The 17564-nt window shown below is 27.8% G+C and overlaps 1 long non-coding RNA gene across 1 annotated transcript; it reads right to left on the bottom strand.

The window, feature by feature from the left end:
- Nucleotides 1–1616: 1616 nt before the first annotated feature.
- On the bottom strand, nucleotides 1617–10625 carry LOC107451060 (uncharacterized). Its single transcript, XR_001585024.3, has 3 exons — nucleotides 9810–10625; nucleotides 4355–4426; nucleotides 1617–1987 (listed from the first exon to the last, which is right to left on the bottom strand). It is a non-coding gene; the product is annotated as an uncharacterized lncRNA (long non-coding RNA).
- Between the last annotated feature and the right edge of the window lie 6939 nt (nucleotides 10626–17564).

The following is a 17564-nucleotide window of genomic DNA, read 5'->3' as shown; positions in this document are numbered from 1 at the left end:
TTTAAAGAACATGATAAAACATTTTATATTCTAATAAAATATGACTGTGAGTGATGATTTTGTTATGAATTCAGATATTCGGGACAAGATAAAATGGGGGGGGGGGATTCCATTTTAAAAATTAGATTTTTTAGCAATCTAAATCCATTACTTTACAAGATTTTTTCTTTTTAAAAATAGTTAAAATCATGACTTTCCAGGTGCGCGGATACCCTATATATAATATGGCCCAAACTTTTTAAGCCCATACTCGAGTAATTGAGGAAATAAATGTGGTTATGGGAAAATTGGGAATTGTTTAAAAAAATGTGATTTAGGCCCAATGAGAATATTTGACAGCTCCTAGCAGCTTTGCCACGAGTGACAACAAATGTGGCTGAAGGATGTAACAAACATACAGCTGGGTTGTTATAAAGCCGTGGAACAATATTAGGGATGATCATTTGTCTCTTGCAATGGCATTCCATCATCACACTGGCTATAGAAGCGGTGTGGTGCTGTACTTATATGACAAGAAAATATTATATATGTGGTAAACAATTCTGCAAAGAAAGAAAATAGTATCTTGATCATCCAATTTTGCTCATAAACTCAATAAAATTTGAAGGTAGTATTTTAAAAAATGTTAATAAAAAAAGCATAAAACTTTCCTGTATCACACTTGGATGGCTTTTATTGCTGAAATGAGAAATCATTTAGCAATGGCAAAGGTATTTAAATAATTTTTATTTAAATCTTTGAAAATGTACTAAATTTTAATTAGTGATTTGACCAAATACCAAATATTCGGCTATAATAAATAAATCCTAATTGCACACAAAATACTATAATTATAAATCCTAATTGCACACAAAATACTATAAATTGAATGATTATAGTTTAAACTGTTTTATTTTTATATTGAAGCATTTTGTACACAAGTTTGACTAAAGATTTTTATTACTAACAAGTATAAAGCATCATAAATCTCAAAGCAATTAAGCTATCTCAAAGCAATTAAGTCATATTTAAATATTCAGCTATTTAGGAATTATTTTTTGCAATCTTTATTAGTTTTTTTAAAAGGTTTCAAATAAATTTCCTCAAAAATATAAAATTATACAAATGGACTTTCTTCACGTTTCACGGCATCTACCACGGCTTAACCAGATATACTCTGAAATACATGGCGCTGCTATGCTCAACTGCTAAATGACTCCTAATCTTTCTGTGATCTTTTCATTTTCTTGTCAAACTATTTATAAGCAAAGAGAGCTTATTTGATTGGCTACTTATAAATAATCGAATGGTCAGACATTCAAGACCCGTATGCTATAAACTTTTGCTAAACCTAATTATTGCACAAGCTCTGTTTAGCCAGAATGTAATTTCATAATTCACAGTGTTCAGTCAATTGAGAAAAAGGTCAATGTTTCACTCCGTATACTTTGGTGCCAATTGTTCAATTCAATTCAATGCTTCAGCTCTCTTTCTAAAATATACAATTTCATATTTTTCATCTAAGTGAATGGTAGAAAGCAAAATAAATAGCATCATTTAGAAATTTTTGTACAGGTATTATTCTAAAGGTTATTCAGATAGAATGCATTCTAAAAATTTATTCAAAACTTTAAAAATATGAAAAAATAAAATCAGTTTTTATTATAATATGTTAGTACATTACAAACATTAAAAAAAGTAATCTGCAAAGATTTGAGGAACAGACATATTTTTCAAATGATAGAATACATCCAATATATGAAATAAAATGACAAGAATTCTACAAAAATAATAAATTATGTTTAATATTAACACAAATATTAGCTTGAGCTAATATCACTCTTAAGCTCTCTATATGTCTGGTAATTCAAAAATTTAGCTAGAATCTGCTCACTGTTGTCAAGGAGGTAACATAATCTGGATCTTCATCACTAAATGCTGTATTATGTAGATAATGAAAGCAATGATGTTGCTTATCTTATTAGCATTGCTTCATTTTTATCAGTTTCTGAAATTAATATTCTCAAATATATAACGATAAGAAAGAAAACTTGAAATAATAAAGCACTTTTTGCAAACATGCATTAAAGATTTAACATTTAGCAATTGAAAAAAAAAATAAACATTTAAATTACAAGTAAAAATGCAAAGCTTTTATAATCTACAAATCTGAACGCATGACATAATACATATTTTCCCACATATACCTAGTAGTTAATATTGAATTTATCCAGATTTTGCAAGGAAATGACACAAGTGTAATGAGCACAAAATGTTGACATCAAATTCCCTTATTTTTACTGAGCGATTGTGGCAATGCAATGAATGCAATCTTCCTGTGATACAGGAAAAAAGTGGCTAGTTATTTAATGGGCTCTTTTGTCTTGGGCACGCACATATCTGTAAAACAATTGCAAACATGTGTTTTTATAAACACATTAAATTTATAAAAGGTTGCCAATTTGTGTACATGCATCAAAAAAGCTTTTTTTTTATAACCCTAAAATGTTTTAACTTCAAAAACCTTTATAAAAATATTCTCAATTAAATTTTTATGTTTATTTAGAGTTCTTAAAAAGTATTAAAAATCTAGCAAAATTGTCAAATTATTTAAATTAGAATTTCAAATTATTAAAACTAGAATTTTAATCATAGGTTTATGTTTTCTTCTAAAATAAGCTACCCAAATTTCTTCCAAACAGATTGGACAGTCGGATGATTCTTGAAAATACCATGTTTCCAGCGGGTGAGCAAACACAAAATTTTGGATTTCAAGAACTGTTCGGAAAATCAGTTCATCGGTTATTTCATAGTTTTCCAAATACTTTGTCAACATGATGTCTTTCAATCAACGTATTCCGCAAGATTTCCATATTCTCAAGGCAATGGATCCAGAAATATTTACCTCCTTGAGGTTCTGTTTCAAAAAGTATTCCAGTGCATGGTCTTTGCAGATATAGCCATCAGGATCCAGCACTTTAATGCAAATCATGTCCATGTTGATGACCACGACCTCGGACTCTTCCAAAAGGTTCACGGCGTTTGGTAAAGTAGGTCAGCAAATATCCACATGGGCAACCCATATAAATTTATATAGGCTTCCGATATAAAAATATCCATATGGGTTGAAATGGGCAACCCACAAAATTCCATATGGGCTACCCATCTACAAGACCAATAGATGGACATCTCAGGGAGATCTGTATGGGTTGCCCATTTAGACCTATGTGGGGTTTTCACCGGTTTAGAAAGAAGCATAAATTGCTTTAAAATCAGGATTTAAATTTTATTTTGTGTCCACATGCTTTGTGTTCATTTATTTAGTAAAAGAAAAATTTTAAGTTGAGTACAAAATTTCATCATTTTGATAATATGGGTTGGATGTGAGCTAGTAATGGGGAGATGGGGCCTATAAGAACCCCACAAACCCAACTGGTTCAACACGGGCCCCATTTCTCTGTGCTGTTTGTTTTAAAATATTTTTAAAAAATACTATCTAACTGATCTTAAGAATTTTTCAGAAAAGATGCATCCAGTTTGCTAACAAAGACACGACCAAAAAGAGGCCAATTATTAAAACACCAGCAAATTACTAATTTTTAGAAATTGGAAATTCTATATTCGAACTTGTTGGCAATTATCTTGGTTTAAACATTAATGCCTTAAACGATATAAACACAGAAATAAAGAGACGCATTATAGCAGCTAATCAATGCCTTCTCGACTTAAGAACACTTCTAAAGTTAAAATTTATTAAAAGATCAACAAAAATAATGCTATATAAAACAATCATTAGATCTGTCTTAACTTACAGATCCGAAACATAGTCTTGAACTAAATCACAGACAGACTGGCTTCCTGTTTTTGAGAGAAAAGCCTTGAGAAAAATTTTTGGTGCTATAAACGTGGATGGCTTATGGAGACTATACAATTTTCAACTATAATTAATGGCTATTCAAGGGAACTGATATATCAAAATAAGTCGAACTGATTAAATACATCAAAATAAGTCGCTTAAAGCTTGTGGGGCACATCTGTTGAATGGACCCTTCTTCCTTGACATTTAAGATCGTCAATTACAAACCAACGGGAACTAGAATTAGAGGCAGGCCTAAGATCAGAGGGCTTGACTGCTTGGAAGAGGATTTCAAAATCCTAAAAATTACTAACTGCAGAACAATTGCCGAAAGGAGCAGAATGTAGAAAGGTTCTCTCCCACAAATGGTTGTCATGCCAATGGAAGAAGATTCTAAAAAATACTTTGTCACAACTAGAATGTACTAATTATCAAAAAAGGGCTAGTCATTTAAGAAATAAAACAAGATAAATCATAGTAAACAAGAAAACACAAATTAAAATATATACATATACATACCTCAGGCTTTATTCTTTCTCAGTCATAGTTTTCATAAGTCTGAATTATTGCAACACACTCAATAGGATGAAACTGAATAAAACAAAAAGACATGAATAAATAAAAATAATTATATACAAATGATCATATTATAAAAACATCCCTATTCAATTCCACTACAGAGAACGGGGGCTACTGATTCATAAGAAAAAATTCTGAAAATATGCAACAATATTTTTTAATGGCAGAAAGATCTTTAGAATAATAAACAGACCTTTATTACTTAGAATTAAGATTAAAAAAAAATTTTAGACTAAAAATTTCCCCATGGATGCTGAATTTCCTCCAAAGCCTTGCTTGTACGGTCAGATATATTCTGCTCACCTGAATATAATTAATAACAACAAATCTTGAGAATAATTTTTAAAAAAAATTATACATTGAGATCACACAATTATTGTGAACACTTTTATTTTATTTATTCAAAAAAATCTGTCTATATTTTAACAGAAAAGAATTAAAATTAATATTTATATTGATAGTAATTAACAACTCATAGTTATTAGTTATAATATAAACCCAATAGTTATAATCAGGGTTGGCAGGTTTTTGACATGTGACAGTTTTTGACGGTTTAAACCGTGGCGTAAAAAACCTCACAGTCAAAAATGTCAAAAAACTATATTCATATGTGAAATTTAATTAATACATAAAATTTATATATTTTTTATAAAGGATAGTGTTTCTAAATATGTTCTAGAAAAAATAAATTTAAAATTTTGAAGAAACACTTATATTTTGAATAGTAACCAAAATCTTGTACTTTTGAAAGCTCACATCTTTTGTAATATTATGTATTCATTTTCATGTGTTATTGAAAATCTGCAGTGATATTATTAAGAAATTTATTTATAACCAAATTTAGTGTATAGTATAGATTATACTAAAAATTAGACATTTTTAAAGATAAACATTAGCAGTTTTGTACATTAGACATCTTTTAAAGAAAAATCTTTTTAATATTCTTTTAAATCTTCTTAATAATCTTTTTAACATAAGACAATACAAATTTAAGTGCTTTCTGTTAAATACACAGAGTAGTTAGTGTCGATTTACAGTATATTCAGCCTATTCATTTACTATGCTGAAAATTTAGTTTATCCAAATACTTGTGAATTTCATTTTGCTGAATACTATATAGTTTTGTTGAATATCTAAATATTCAGCTGTTGAATAATTACTTCTTGCTTTCAAGATATGCATTATTTGTATTCTTAATACAAGTGGAGAAAAAAAAATTAAGAGATAAAAATTGTTTTAAAATGATAAGTGTAATAATTATAAATAAATATAATAAACAATATGAATTATATTTATCATTATTCACAAATATAACTACTTTTAAATTCAAATTAACATACTGGATAATAAAGATATTCGGTATAACATTAAAAAAAATTTTTTATACACTTGTATCTTGTATCAAGTTTGTATTTATACAACATAACTTGTAAGTTCCTTATAAATATTAGTTATATGTTCCTTATATGTCAAAAATGCATAGTAATAAACTTTTAATTTTCTTAAGTATCAAAAAAAAAAATTTTTTTTTCAAAATATAAATATTTAAAAAAATTTTGTGCAAAATTTTTCTGCACATGCATTTGAATATAAATTTCTGAGATTTTAAATCTGTTATTTTACCTTAATTTTAATTAAAAAATATTTTAAAACCTGCTGATTACCTATAGTATAATTAAATTTCAATATAATGCATGGCAACTGTTGGTAGTTTTGAAGTTTATATATTTTTTTGGCAAACTTTAGTTTTTGACATTTTTGACGGGTTTAAACCAGTATTATACCCTTGTCATGTCAAAAACCACTTTTTGACCAACCCTGGTTATAATATGGGACTTAAAGTATTAAGATTACGATTAGAAAAACCAATTAATAGTTTCAATTATTTTTGCAACATTTTTTAAATGTGAAAAAAATTAAATATAAATCATAGTTATAATAAATATAATGTCTCCAGTGTCAAAAAAAAAAAACTTGCCCCAGGATTTTGACAGATTTCAACAGTTTATGTCAGTGTTTGATACTTTATGACAGGTTTTTAAAGCATCATGTCAAAACTCAAACCTAATTAATATTATTAACATTAGTTTATGAATAATGTAAATATTCATGTACATATAAGCAAAAGTGCAGAAAAATTTCAGTACCTAACAATCCCTATGAACAAAGTTTATTTTTTGATCAAAATTCCCAAAAAATTTTAGCTTTTTTTTTTTAATACAATAACTTTTTCAAAATATTCTAGGAAAATAAAGTTAAAATAAGAAAAAAAATTCATCTGATTTTACACAATTCTTGAATAAACAAACATGTTATAATAGAAAAAAAATTATATCGAAATAGTAATTATTCATTAAATTAAATTTAAGGTCTCACTTATTAACTTAAGGAACTTGAATTAATAAATACAAATATTTACATGTTTTTTAACCTAAAAGTTTTGCCAACAACAAATTTTTTAACAAAAAATTTTGAAAGGAATATTTTTAGACCAAAAGTTTCCCCATGGTTGTCTGAATTTCCTCCAAAGCATTGTTCACTCAATCAGACAAATTCTGCTGCCCCGAATATAATTAATACCATCAAATATTAAGAATAAAAAGAAAATTATACATTGAGATTAGACAATTATTGGCAAACACTTTAATTTGACTTAACTTAAAAAATCTAATTAAATTAAAAGAATTAAAATCAACATTTATATTGATAATAATTAACAACTCACAGTTATGACCAATAATATAAACGAATAGTTGTAATATGGGTCTTAAAGTATAAAGATTATCATTATAAAAATCAATTAATAGATAGTTTCAATATTTTAATAATTTTTCATGTGATATAATATAAATCATAATTTTAGTCATAAGTAATGCAAGTATTGTGCATGAATAAGTATCTAATAAAATGTCTCCAATATCATATATGAAACTTGCCTTAGATTTTTGACGTGTCATGTCAAAAACCCAACCCTGATATTATCTCACTCTTGATGCAGTTTTTAATCATCCAAAAATATATCGAATTTAGGCAAAACAAATAGGAAAGTGTGCAAATGATAAAAAATTTAAAATAAAACAGTAAAGGTAGACCAGCTGGATAAAAAACATGATTCATAAAAAACATTCTTACATTTTCTAGAATCTCTTCTACGTGCAAGGAAAATTAATCAAAGAGGAATTATTCCAGTACACATGGAATCAGAATTATTCGGCAATCACAATTTAGTTAACAAATGTGAATTTCTTTTAATTAATTATGCTCATTTCAGATCCTGCATTCTTGATTACTTTGGTTCATAATAAATATTTGTAATGCGTACATAGATTTTGTTAAGCTGTAATTGTGTAGAACTGATTAGTACCACAGAGTGCTCATCTCAGTTCTTATGTTAAAGAAATCAATAATTAATAATACTACAAAAAATCATATAAAATGAATGTCAGAAAAAAAAGAAACGCAATTAATCAAAATAAAGTTTTATTGCAGTAGGCATGCAGAAAATACTGCACTTTCATATGGTTTCTTGTGAAAAAGAAAAAACTTTTTATGTTGAAGAAAAAAAAAAAAAAACAGATTTCTTAGAATGAGATCTCATGCAATCTGCTATATTTTTAATTGTTTTAAAAAAGAAATTTTAACGGTCAGGATGCATCACTAAGGCAACCTAAACTCTCCTTTCTTCAACCCTGCAGGTAAGAATATACAAATCCAAAGTGAATGTGAAATCCTTAATTGATTTTTTTCAAATTTAATGGTGAGAGTCATTTAAAAAGAACACTGCCAAAAGTGAAGTCAACCCTCCTCTATCTTTAACATAATTTTTTAATAAATTTGGCTTAAAAATTAAACACCAAAAATATCATTGTGCAACCTTGAACAATAATCCATTATGTGATTAAATAGAATAAAAATTAGCTATTAGGTTTATTTAGCAAAGAAAATAATGAAAATATTTTTATTCGCTCTTGGTAAAAATTAATAAAAATGTACTAATATTTAATCAGAAAAGTATGAGGAATGATTAAAAAACAATTAAAAATACATACATTAAACGAAATATGTAAAGTCAACAATAGCATGACATACATTCCAGCGAGACGCAGAAAATAAGCAGTACATTTTTGTTATAGAAAATGTTTTCATTAAATATTAAGAAGGGTCTGCAGATATTCAAGTAATGGTCAAATCAGTATACCTCTTGATTATTTTATAATGTCTTGAAAACTTATATATATTGTTTACATTGAATATTTCATCTAAAACAATGCGCTTTATTTGTTTGTTGTACTTGAACATCTGGATTAATAGTTTAAAAAATTAAAAACAAACTTTTACCAAAATGTATCATGTTTGATGACAATTCTTTTGTGCTATGTCATCATACAAATTTTTTAGAACTGTTGCAGTGTTTTTAAAATTTATTCCTTCTTTAAGGAATATAAAGTTGATTTCATGCTAATATTAATCATTTCGCTTACAGACTACTGGGTGTACACAAGTGGTATTTTTTTTTATACCCCACGATTTTAAAAAAGAAATTTAATATTTCTGATATGAATTGAGAGCTCAAGTCAGTAAGATCAAATTCAGCTAAGTTTTAGCAAATATAAGCAAAAAGACAATCAGCGACAGCTTTGCTTGTAATTTTGCTTACAGATTTGTTAGAAAATTTGGTTAAGGAATGATAAACATAATTTAGAATATATTGTTGAAGCTGAAAGAAAAAAATTTAAAGAAAATTCTGGCGGCCGTTCAGAAATTATTTTATAAAAGAAAAAAGCCTACATTAGTTTTTAGCGATGTTTATTTTTCACGCATTTTAGGGAAGATGTAATTTTCCATATATGCATTCATACTAAACTAAATATATCTAAATTTTTAAAAATAGGTATGATTCTTTAATTTCAAAATGGGGTAAATGAATTATTGAAAGAAATTTAGATTTCGCAGATTTCAGAACAAAAATTTCTGATCGTTCTCAAGACATACATATTAATAATTTTCCTGTGCATACGTTAACATGCACCTGCGTACTGAAATTTAACCAATATTAAAGTAGATATAAATCATTACAATAATTAATACATATAAATAATCTTCTTAATAATAATTGATAAGTATACTTATAAAATCCTAATTCTATTCTTCCAGCTTTCTGTTAAAAAGGAAATTTTTAAAAAAGGTATGATAATAAGCAGAATAAAAGTTTGCAACAATTCCACTTTCACAGCAAATCAGCTAGGTTTTTTCCAAATTTTTATAAGATATTTTCTTCTAGATATGTATATTTTTCTCTAAAATAACATTATAGTAAACTAAAATATCCCCAATATTTTTTTTTAAATTAACTGATCCAAACTGGATTTTATTATTGGCATAATAATGATCGTACCTGAAATTACAGTCCATGGCTCTCAACGCCATATAAAAAATCTATTTTTGCCGTGCTACGAGTAGAAATATCAGTAAAATAGACATGCGTCATTTATCAACTTCAGATCTTATCAGCTCCACAGATTTCTTAATTAAATCCAATTTTCTATAATCTGTAGCAATTCGAAGGACTTGACGAACATTTTGGGGAACAATCTGTTCAATTAATTTCTTTTTCTAATATTTTCTGTGGCAAGTAGAGAGCTTATTCCAACATCCCAGCATAGTAACTAACATCACATGAGTCCTCATCGTTAATGTATGATTCTCTATTCATAACAGTTGTAGCACTAGCAAAATTGAGTATACTTAAGCGCGGCGAGCTCTCTGCTTATCACTTATAGCTCTGCGTTTCTAGCAAAATTGCTTGTAGGAACAACCATTTCGTTTCAGTCGGGTTGAAGTATAACAATATCATAAATAGTTGGACTCATTCTCTTAACAAAATCCTTCTGGCAATAAGCCGTAGTATCTTCCACTATAAGACACAAGTCTTTGTTTTCATCAAATGAATCGCATTTTAAGATTTTCGTTATTGTTTCAGAAGTCATTATTATTAGTTCTTGGAATTTAAAGAATTTGAAAAAATTGCTAAAACTCAGACCCAACCGGATTAAACACGTTAGGACTGTTGCCAACTTCCTTTTGTTGATTATTGTTGTCGATTTGTGCTCAATTTAGGCTTATAAACCTTTGTCAAACAGAAGGACATAATATCAAAATACAGAGAATGAGAGCACGAAGATACATCCAGTGGGTAACGGTGGGATTCGAACCATAACCATCTAGAAGGTTCTTTCTAGATGGCTATGTTCGAACCCGCTACCTACAAACTTTGCGCAGTGTTTGACAGGGAATACCGCTTGGCCCTGGAGGCCCCGTAGATTTGTTGTTTATTGTTTGAGCTTGCATTTCAATTGAAAGGAGATTCTTCCTTTTTCGTGTACCGCAGTGGACTGACACGGTTCCCAGAAGAACACCAAAGTCAAGCATAATAAGCTGAAGTCATTGTGCGGGTGGGTGACCACTTGGATCAATCCACGGAGGGCCCGAGGTGTGCGGCATTGGTCCCTATTAAACTGTTCTACCACAAAGTGTTCGACTTCGAGGTCAGGTCGTCGGGCTACCGAAGCGGGGAGGCCATTCCCCCTGCAGATTCCCCCAAATTCTCACAAAAAATTAATCATATTGAAGCAAAATTTTTTCTTAATTTAATTTTTTATAAATTTGCTGTATATGGATATGATTATAAATTAGAATATAAATAATTTTGCTTTGTTCATTGTTTTTTTAATTATTAGATGTCTGAAATTTAAATGTATGATTATTAATTTTTAAAAATATGAACTAATAAGGTGTGCAACAAAAACTTAGTACAATTTTAAAATAATGTAATATTAAAGACAAAAGGAATATTTTAAATAGTTTAGTAATATTTGTTTATAGCCACTTTACTGTACCTAGACACCACTTTCATAGCACTCGCTAAAACTGTTTCAAAGTTCAGAGAATCATTCCAGACATTAGAGGATACCCTGTATGCATACATGAAACTTCAGACACTTGACTGTCGATTCCAGCTGCTGAGTTAGTATATAGTTTTAGGACTAAGAAATTTAATACATCAGTTATCGTTCATTATTGTATGTAAGTTCTTAAAATTTTTCTATAATATTTTTTGATATACATTATTAACATTGATATTTTATTAAGAAGTTAAAATTTGTTTCCAAATTTAATTTACAAATTAACAACAAATAGTTTACAAATTAAAATTTCAAAATTGTTTACCAATTAAAAATGGTATTTAAAGAAATGATCTTACTATGTATCTTAGATTTTTCAAATTACTTCTTGTTTGATTAATTTAATAGTCATAATAAAGTTAGATAAGTTAGATAACAATTTTGTAATGTGCTCCAAATTTGAACTTAGCATGACTTAATAAAATAGTCGATTTTCTTTTTTTTAATTTTCTATATTGTCACTACTGTCCCTTAGTATAAATATTATTAAATTGGCCACTAAAATACCACAATATTTGAACAAAATAGAGGTGACTTATTAGTAAGATTCGTCCGTATTCTTTATATGCAGCTGAAATATAGTTTTCACCAGGATTGTTTCAGACTATGGTTAATGATTTTTGGATCCATATCAGCGGAAAAGTTAGAATATATCACTCATCACTGCTTTCTCCACCTTTTATATTTTATTCTACTTTCAAAATTAATTTCTAAATTCATCGTTCTTGACCGTTCTACGATCTAAACTTAAATAACACAAAATTAGAGTTTTAAACATAAGTTTTTGTAAAATATTTATTTTTAACATTTTATCACTTCTGTCACTAATGTTTGTAATCTTTTTACTTGAAATATTTTTAGAATAAAAATATAAACTGCAGAACGATTGCTAAGGATAGATCACAAATGGCTGTATAGCACATAAAAATTTGAATGTAGTTAAATGCAAATTGAAATAAAAGAATGCAAGAATGTTAGGACATTAAAATATATATATATATATATATAATTTATCGTGCTCTGAAACCCAAGTTTGAAACGTGTTCAAAGAACAAAGTAGTAGTTTCGTGTTGAAGAACTGAAAACGAAAAATTGCAAATACCATTTGAAGGCATTCGGGAGTAAGATACCTATAGGGGGTTTGATGACCATGTTGGGCGAGTTTCAGAGGTTGTGACATGCTTTGCATAACAGCATTACGCAGCTGCTTGGGCAACTTATTTTATTCCTCTGTTAGTGCATGGATGAGGGTGTCCTTGTTTATTGCTGGACATTCTTGAACAGCAACAGTCCTCTGCAAAGCATCCCAAAAATTTTTAATGGGATTCAAAAATTTTTCGTGACAACTGTAAATGCCCGAAGTCTGGTTGTTGTTGTTGTCGTAGGCTATTTAGGCATGGGGGGAGCAATTGTTTTTGTTTCCCAGTGGTGCCATCTATGGCCAAGAATTCGACTTCTGTCATACCCAGATGTCACACCAGTTCATAGGGCGGATTCATTCATACATCCATTCATTCATTCACAGATCGTAACATTGACCTCAACCAGAGAGTGATCAATCTCCAATTCAGTATCCCCATTGGTAAAATTTGTTATGGGAACATGGAGGACTTTGATCCGACAGATTTAACATGCACCAGTCCCCATTTACTACACGGGAAGTCTTCGGCCTCTGGATTCGAACTCCCGTTCGTGAGAACGGGAGTCCAGCGCCCTGAGAACCAGACCATCCCAGCTATCCGAAATCTGGCATGAATAATGTAAGTCGACTTATGATTTTCTTTGAAATGAGAACTAGAAGGATTAAAATAAACTTTGAAAATTGTTATTAGATAAGCATATTTCTTTATTTACGAATTATTATTATATTTACGAATTATTATTATACATATTTACGAATTATTATTATACATATTTACGAATTATTATTATTGTCATACCAATATAATCATTACATATTTCCTAGCTTTTAAAAATTCTTTAATTTTAAAAATTAAATTTTTTTATCATTCTTAATTAAATTTAATTAAATTTTATTATTAATTTAATAAATTTATATCTTTATTACATTTTTATTAATTAAACCCTATTAATAAATTTTTATTATATTTTTAAAAAAGGAAATATAAATATTTTATTCTCTTCATAACAATCAATCTAAAAGGCAACTTTTTTTAAAAAATTCAATACGAATGAATAACTCATTAATTCACCTTTGCGACTAAACCGAACATAAAAAACTATTTTCAACTATCTTTTTTTAGCTATTTTACTTCTCTAAGCGCAAAAATGCTTCAGTTACAGGGTTACATATTTTTTCTCACTGCCTTTTTTGTTACGAAGCTGAAGCCTAATTATTTAAAATTTAATACTAATTACGCGGATTAACTATTTATATTTTCCCATGTTCCTAAGTGCGTTTGTAACTTTTTATTACACTTTTAATTTAAAATTCTTGGCTGAGGGATTGGTGGTTTAAGGAAGCCATAGGACTCCGCAGTTCGACCGTAAATTAATTATAAAAATTTTATAATTAATTTTTAAATGGTTATTCTTCTCCATAAAGGCATATTATTTTGTTGCTGCTTATTATTTTGTAATCTTCTGCATATTGCCATATTTGTATCTTCCATAAACATTTTAAAAGTAAAGCAACAAAAAATTTTGTCCAAATCTTTTTGATAATAATTATTATTTTTATTTCAAAAACAAGATGGGGAATACTAATACAGTTTTTAACAAATACATGCCTAATTTGTTTAATACATTTTTATTAGAAAAATTAGATTATCATTCAACATTTCTTTTTAATTTACATTTTCCTATGAGTAATTTCATAAAGGCAACCGAAATATACAATTAACAATGGATGACTTATTGTATGAAAAACCTTAGGGCTACAGAAAAGCACTGTTTGGAAACCGCTGAGTTAGACTATCAGAAATTTGAATTTTACGCAAGGTTTTTAATGAATATTAATAAAACTGTTTTTATGTATTCACTTTTGGCAGTAGGTAACACAGCCGTAAATAAATATTTACAAAATCTTTTCTTGAAATGTATATAAATTAATTTCATGCTTCGCGTGTGAGACACAACCATGAAATCGCCCAACAACTTTAATTAGAAATTTTTTTAATGCCGTTTTAATTCAAATATAAACACAAATAATGATTTACGCGTGTAAATTTCAACGGATCTAAACATTGATCAATGAATTAAAACTCAGAATAAACGAAGAAACGTGCTATGATTTTTTTTGGTGCCCCACCTAAATTACTTCCTGATAGACAAAAAAAATTGCAAGGTTATGATTAATTAAGTTATTGTTGTTTTCTTATTTTCCATTGACTTATCTATTTATAGCATGAATTCTATTTATACACTAGGATTAATATATTAACATTTTCAAAATCTCTTTGAACTTAATAATTATCTTCAAAGAAAGGTGAATAATTGCATCCCCCAAGGGTTGTTTAATTAATGTGCTCAATCGAACTCTACCATTTGTATAAAAAAAATACACGAATAATTTATGAGCCGATTAGAGCATGAATCTTAAGTTCTTTTTTTACGACATCGAGTAGAACGAAAGCTTGAATCTTTCATGAAAACAGAGCGCATAAAAAATAATCAAGGCCGTAGCAAGTGAGGGTAGCGTCGGACCCGGCCTTCCTATTCTTCGAAATGAAGATACTACAAATTTATTTTTTAATCTGAATAATAATATTATATTCCTTTAAAAATTACAATAATTACATTCTAATAATTATATTATTGTAATTGCAAAGTACAAAATAAAATTTAACGAATAGGAAATGCTTTATGATAAATCAAATTTTTCCCCCTCAGGGGAAATATTTACATTACTGTCTTGTTTCAAAATAGACATTTACAAGTGTCCGGGAAAATTACACTAGGTATTAGAATGATACACACTCTCGTGAGTTGAAATCATGGTTATTTTTAACCGAAAATTCTCTTAGAAAATGTTTTTCTGAAAATGTGGCATATTATTATGTCATAAGTCTTTCATTAGTATAGATCTAGTATTTATTATATATTTTTAGTGATATAAGTTTTTTGAATAATGATTTTTTTTTAATGATTATTTTTCGAATAATGATTGTATTTTTTTTTCAACTATGTTCTTGATAATTTAAATCTTTGAGCATCTGAAGCATAGGTTCTAAATCTTGTGAGGCACTAAATTATATGCATGTTGTAATATTCTTTAGTCAGTATCGTATTGTTAAATTATCAAATTTTGTCTTTCAAATACGCAATAGGGTAAAATTCAAGCAATTTTTAATGTCAGTTGTCATCTGTTACAAAATTCCTTATTGTGAATTTATCAAGTGATCATATATAACTTTCTCCCTTTGTACATCTAATATAATTATATTTTTCATTTTAAAATAAATATTAATAATAAATAATAAATTTAAATTTATACGAATGTGTTCTTACTCTTGAATACAAACTCTTGGGGCAATGTGATGATAAAGCCGCATTTTTTAAAGGTTACAGCTTTAAATCAAACTCTTTATTGTTATTGTTTACTGATAAGTACTGAGTTCCACGTTCCAGAACTTCCACTCAATAACATACGAACTTTTCTTTGCGAAATACCGTTTACCTAAGTAATTTGAAAATAGGGCTTTTAATATATTGCTCTTAGCCATCTTGTTAAAAGCATCACAGAGCAATATTAATACGTATTTTAAGTTTATAAATCAATTTAAATATTTTACCAAATTTTTTAAAATCCTAAATAAATATGGATAATATTTTCCTGTTAAACATACATAATCTCCATATAGCTGTCATCATAAATTAAAAAAGAAAACAATTAGTTAATGCAAATAATTATTTTGAAAGTTTTGAGTTATTTTTTATTCCTTCATTTAAGCCAAATTAATTAAATGCTTATAAGTGACAAATTCTTTAAAACTTGAATTTCTAATATGAAGACCGACTACCATCTTTCCGTTTGCTTATTTGCTGTTAACTCAAAATGTTTACATTATTCTCACTTCCTTTAAAAAAATGAAATTATTCATATACAGCATGGTACGGTGTCAGCATTAACTATCTTATTTGATAGTATATGAATTTTTTTCATCGTGGTAATAGAGATCAAGTAATTTAGTGCTTTAAATTGTCATAAGATGGCGCCTCTAAACTGTTCTTGCAAAAACTCTTTCAGTTGAGATGTTATTGATAAAAACGTTTTGATGTGTTTGAAGAATTAAATTTTCTACAAAAAATTTATGAGCTTAGTAATATTTAATAGTAGTTATATTCTGTTAGTTACAAGTCTCAGAAATATTTTTTTATTACATAAATCACTCAAAATTATGAGTTATGTTAATCAATGTGAAAAGTTTTACGTGTGCAGCCATCTATTATATTTTATCTGCATCGAAATTATTGTCCTGATCATGTTCTGATTATTTAGTATCATTACCACAATTATTAATACAACATAAAAGAATTTTATTAATAGCCATTAAGTTTTAAACACAAGCGTTGATAGGGCAGATCAAAGGCTATGCAATCGTATTGCAAATACAATTACAAATTTAGACTAATTTTTTTACACTACTCTTTTATTAAAAATATGTTGGTAACATTTAGGATTGAGTTAGATTATATTCTATTTTTCAATCACAACATTGTTTAAAAAGTAACGCTGAATAATTCCAATAAGGACATATAATTCCTATAAGAACAATCAAAAAGTGATTGATCTGACGTGGAATGACTCCATTTCAGTCTTTCTCATTTACGCTATAATTAATACGGTTTATACGTTATAATTTTAAATGCAACAGTGAAATCAGCATTTTTGTATGAAAGAAAAAATTGAAAATTAACGAAATTACTGAAAAATAATATAAATACTTTCAAAATCAAATACTTCAGTATAATTCCATGAATTGACCTAGAATAATTAATAACAATGATCTCTTGAGAGTTGGGATGAACGCAATTTCAATTGGATGCTGTTTCGTGTATAGATATTAAGATAAATTATAAATTGAAAAAATTGGTTTTTGAATAACAAAATTTTTTGAGTGTTCGATTGTGATTAGACCCATTTGAATATATATGTATATATATATATATGTATATATATATATATATATTATTATTATTATTATTATTATTATCATTATTATCAT

Source organism: Parasteatoda tepidariorum, chromosome X1 (genome assembly GCF_043381705.1).
Source record: "Parasteatoda tepidariorum isolate YZ-2023 chromosome X1, CAS_Ptep_4.0, whole genome shotgun sequence".
Taxonomy (NCBI): domain Eukaryota; kingdom Metazoa; phylum Arthropoda; class Arachnida; order Araneae; family Theridiidae; genus Parasteatoda; species Parasteatoda tepidariorum.
The sequence above is the reverse complement of the archived record's forward strand: the minus strand, read 5'-3'. Positions and strand labels throughout refer to the sequence as shown.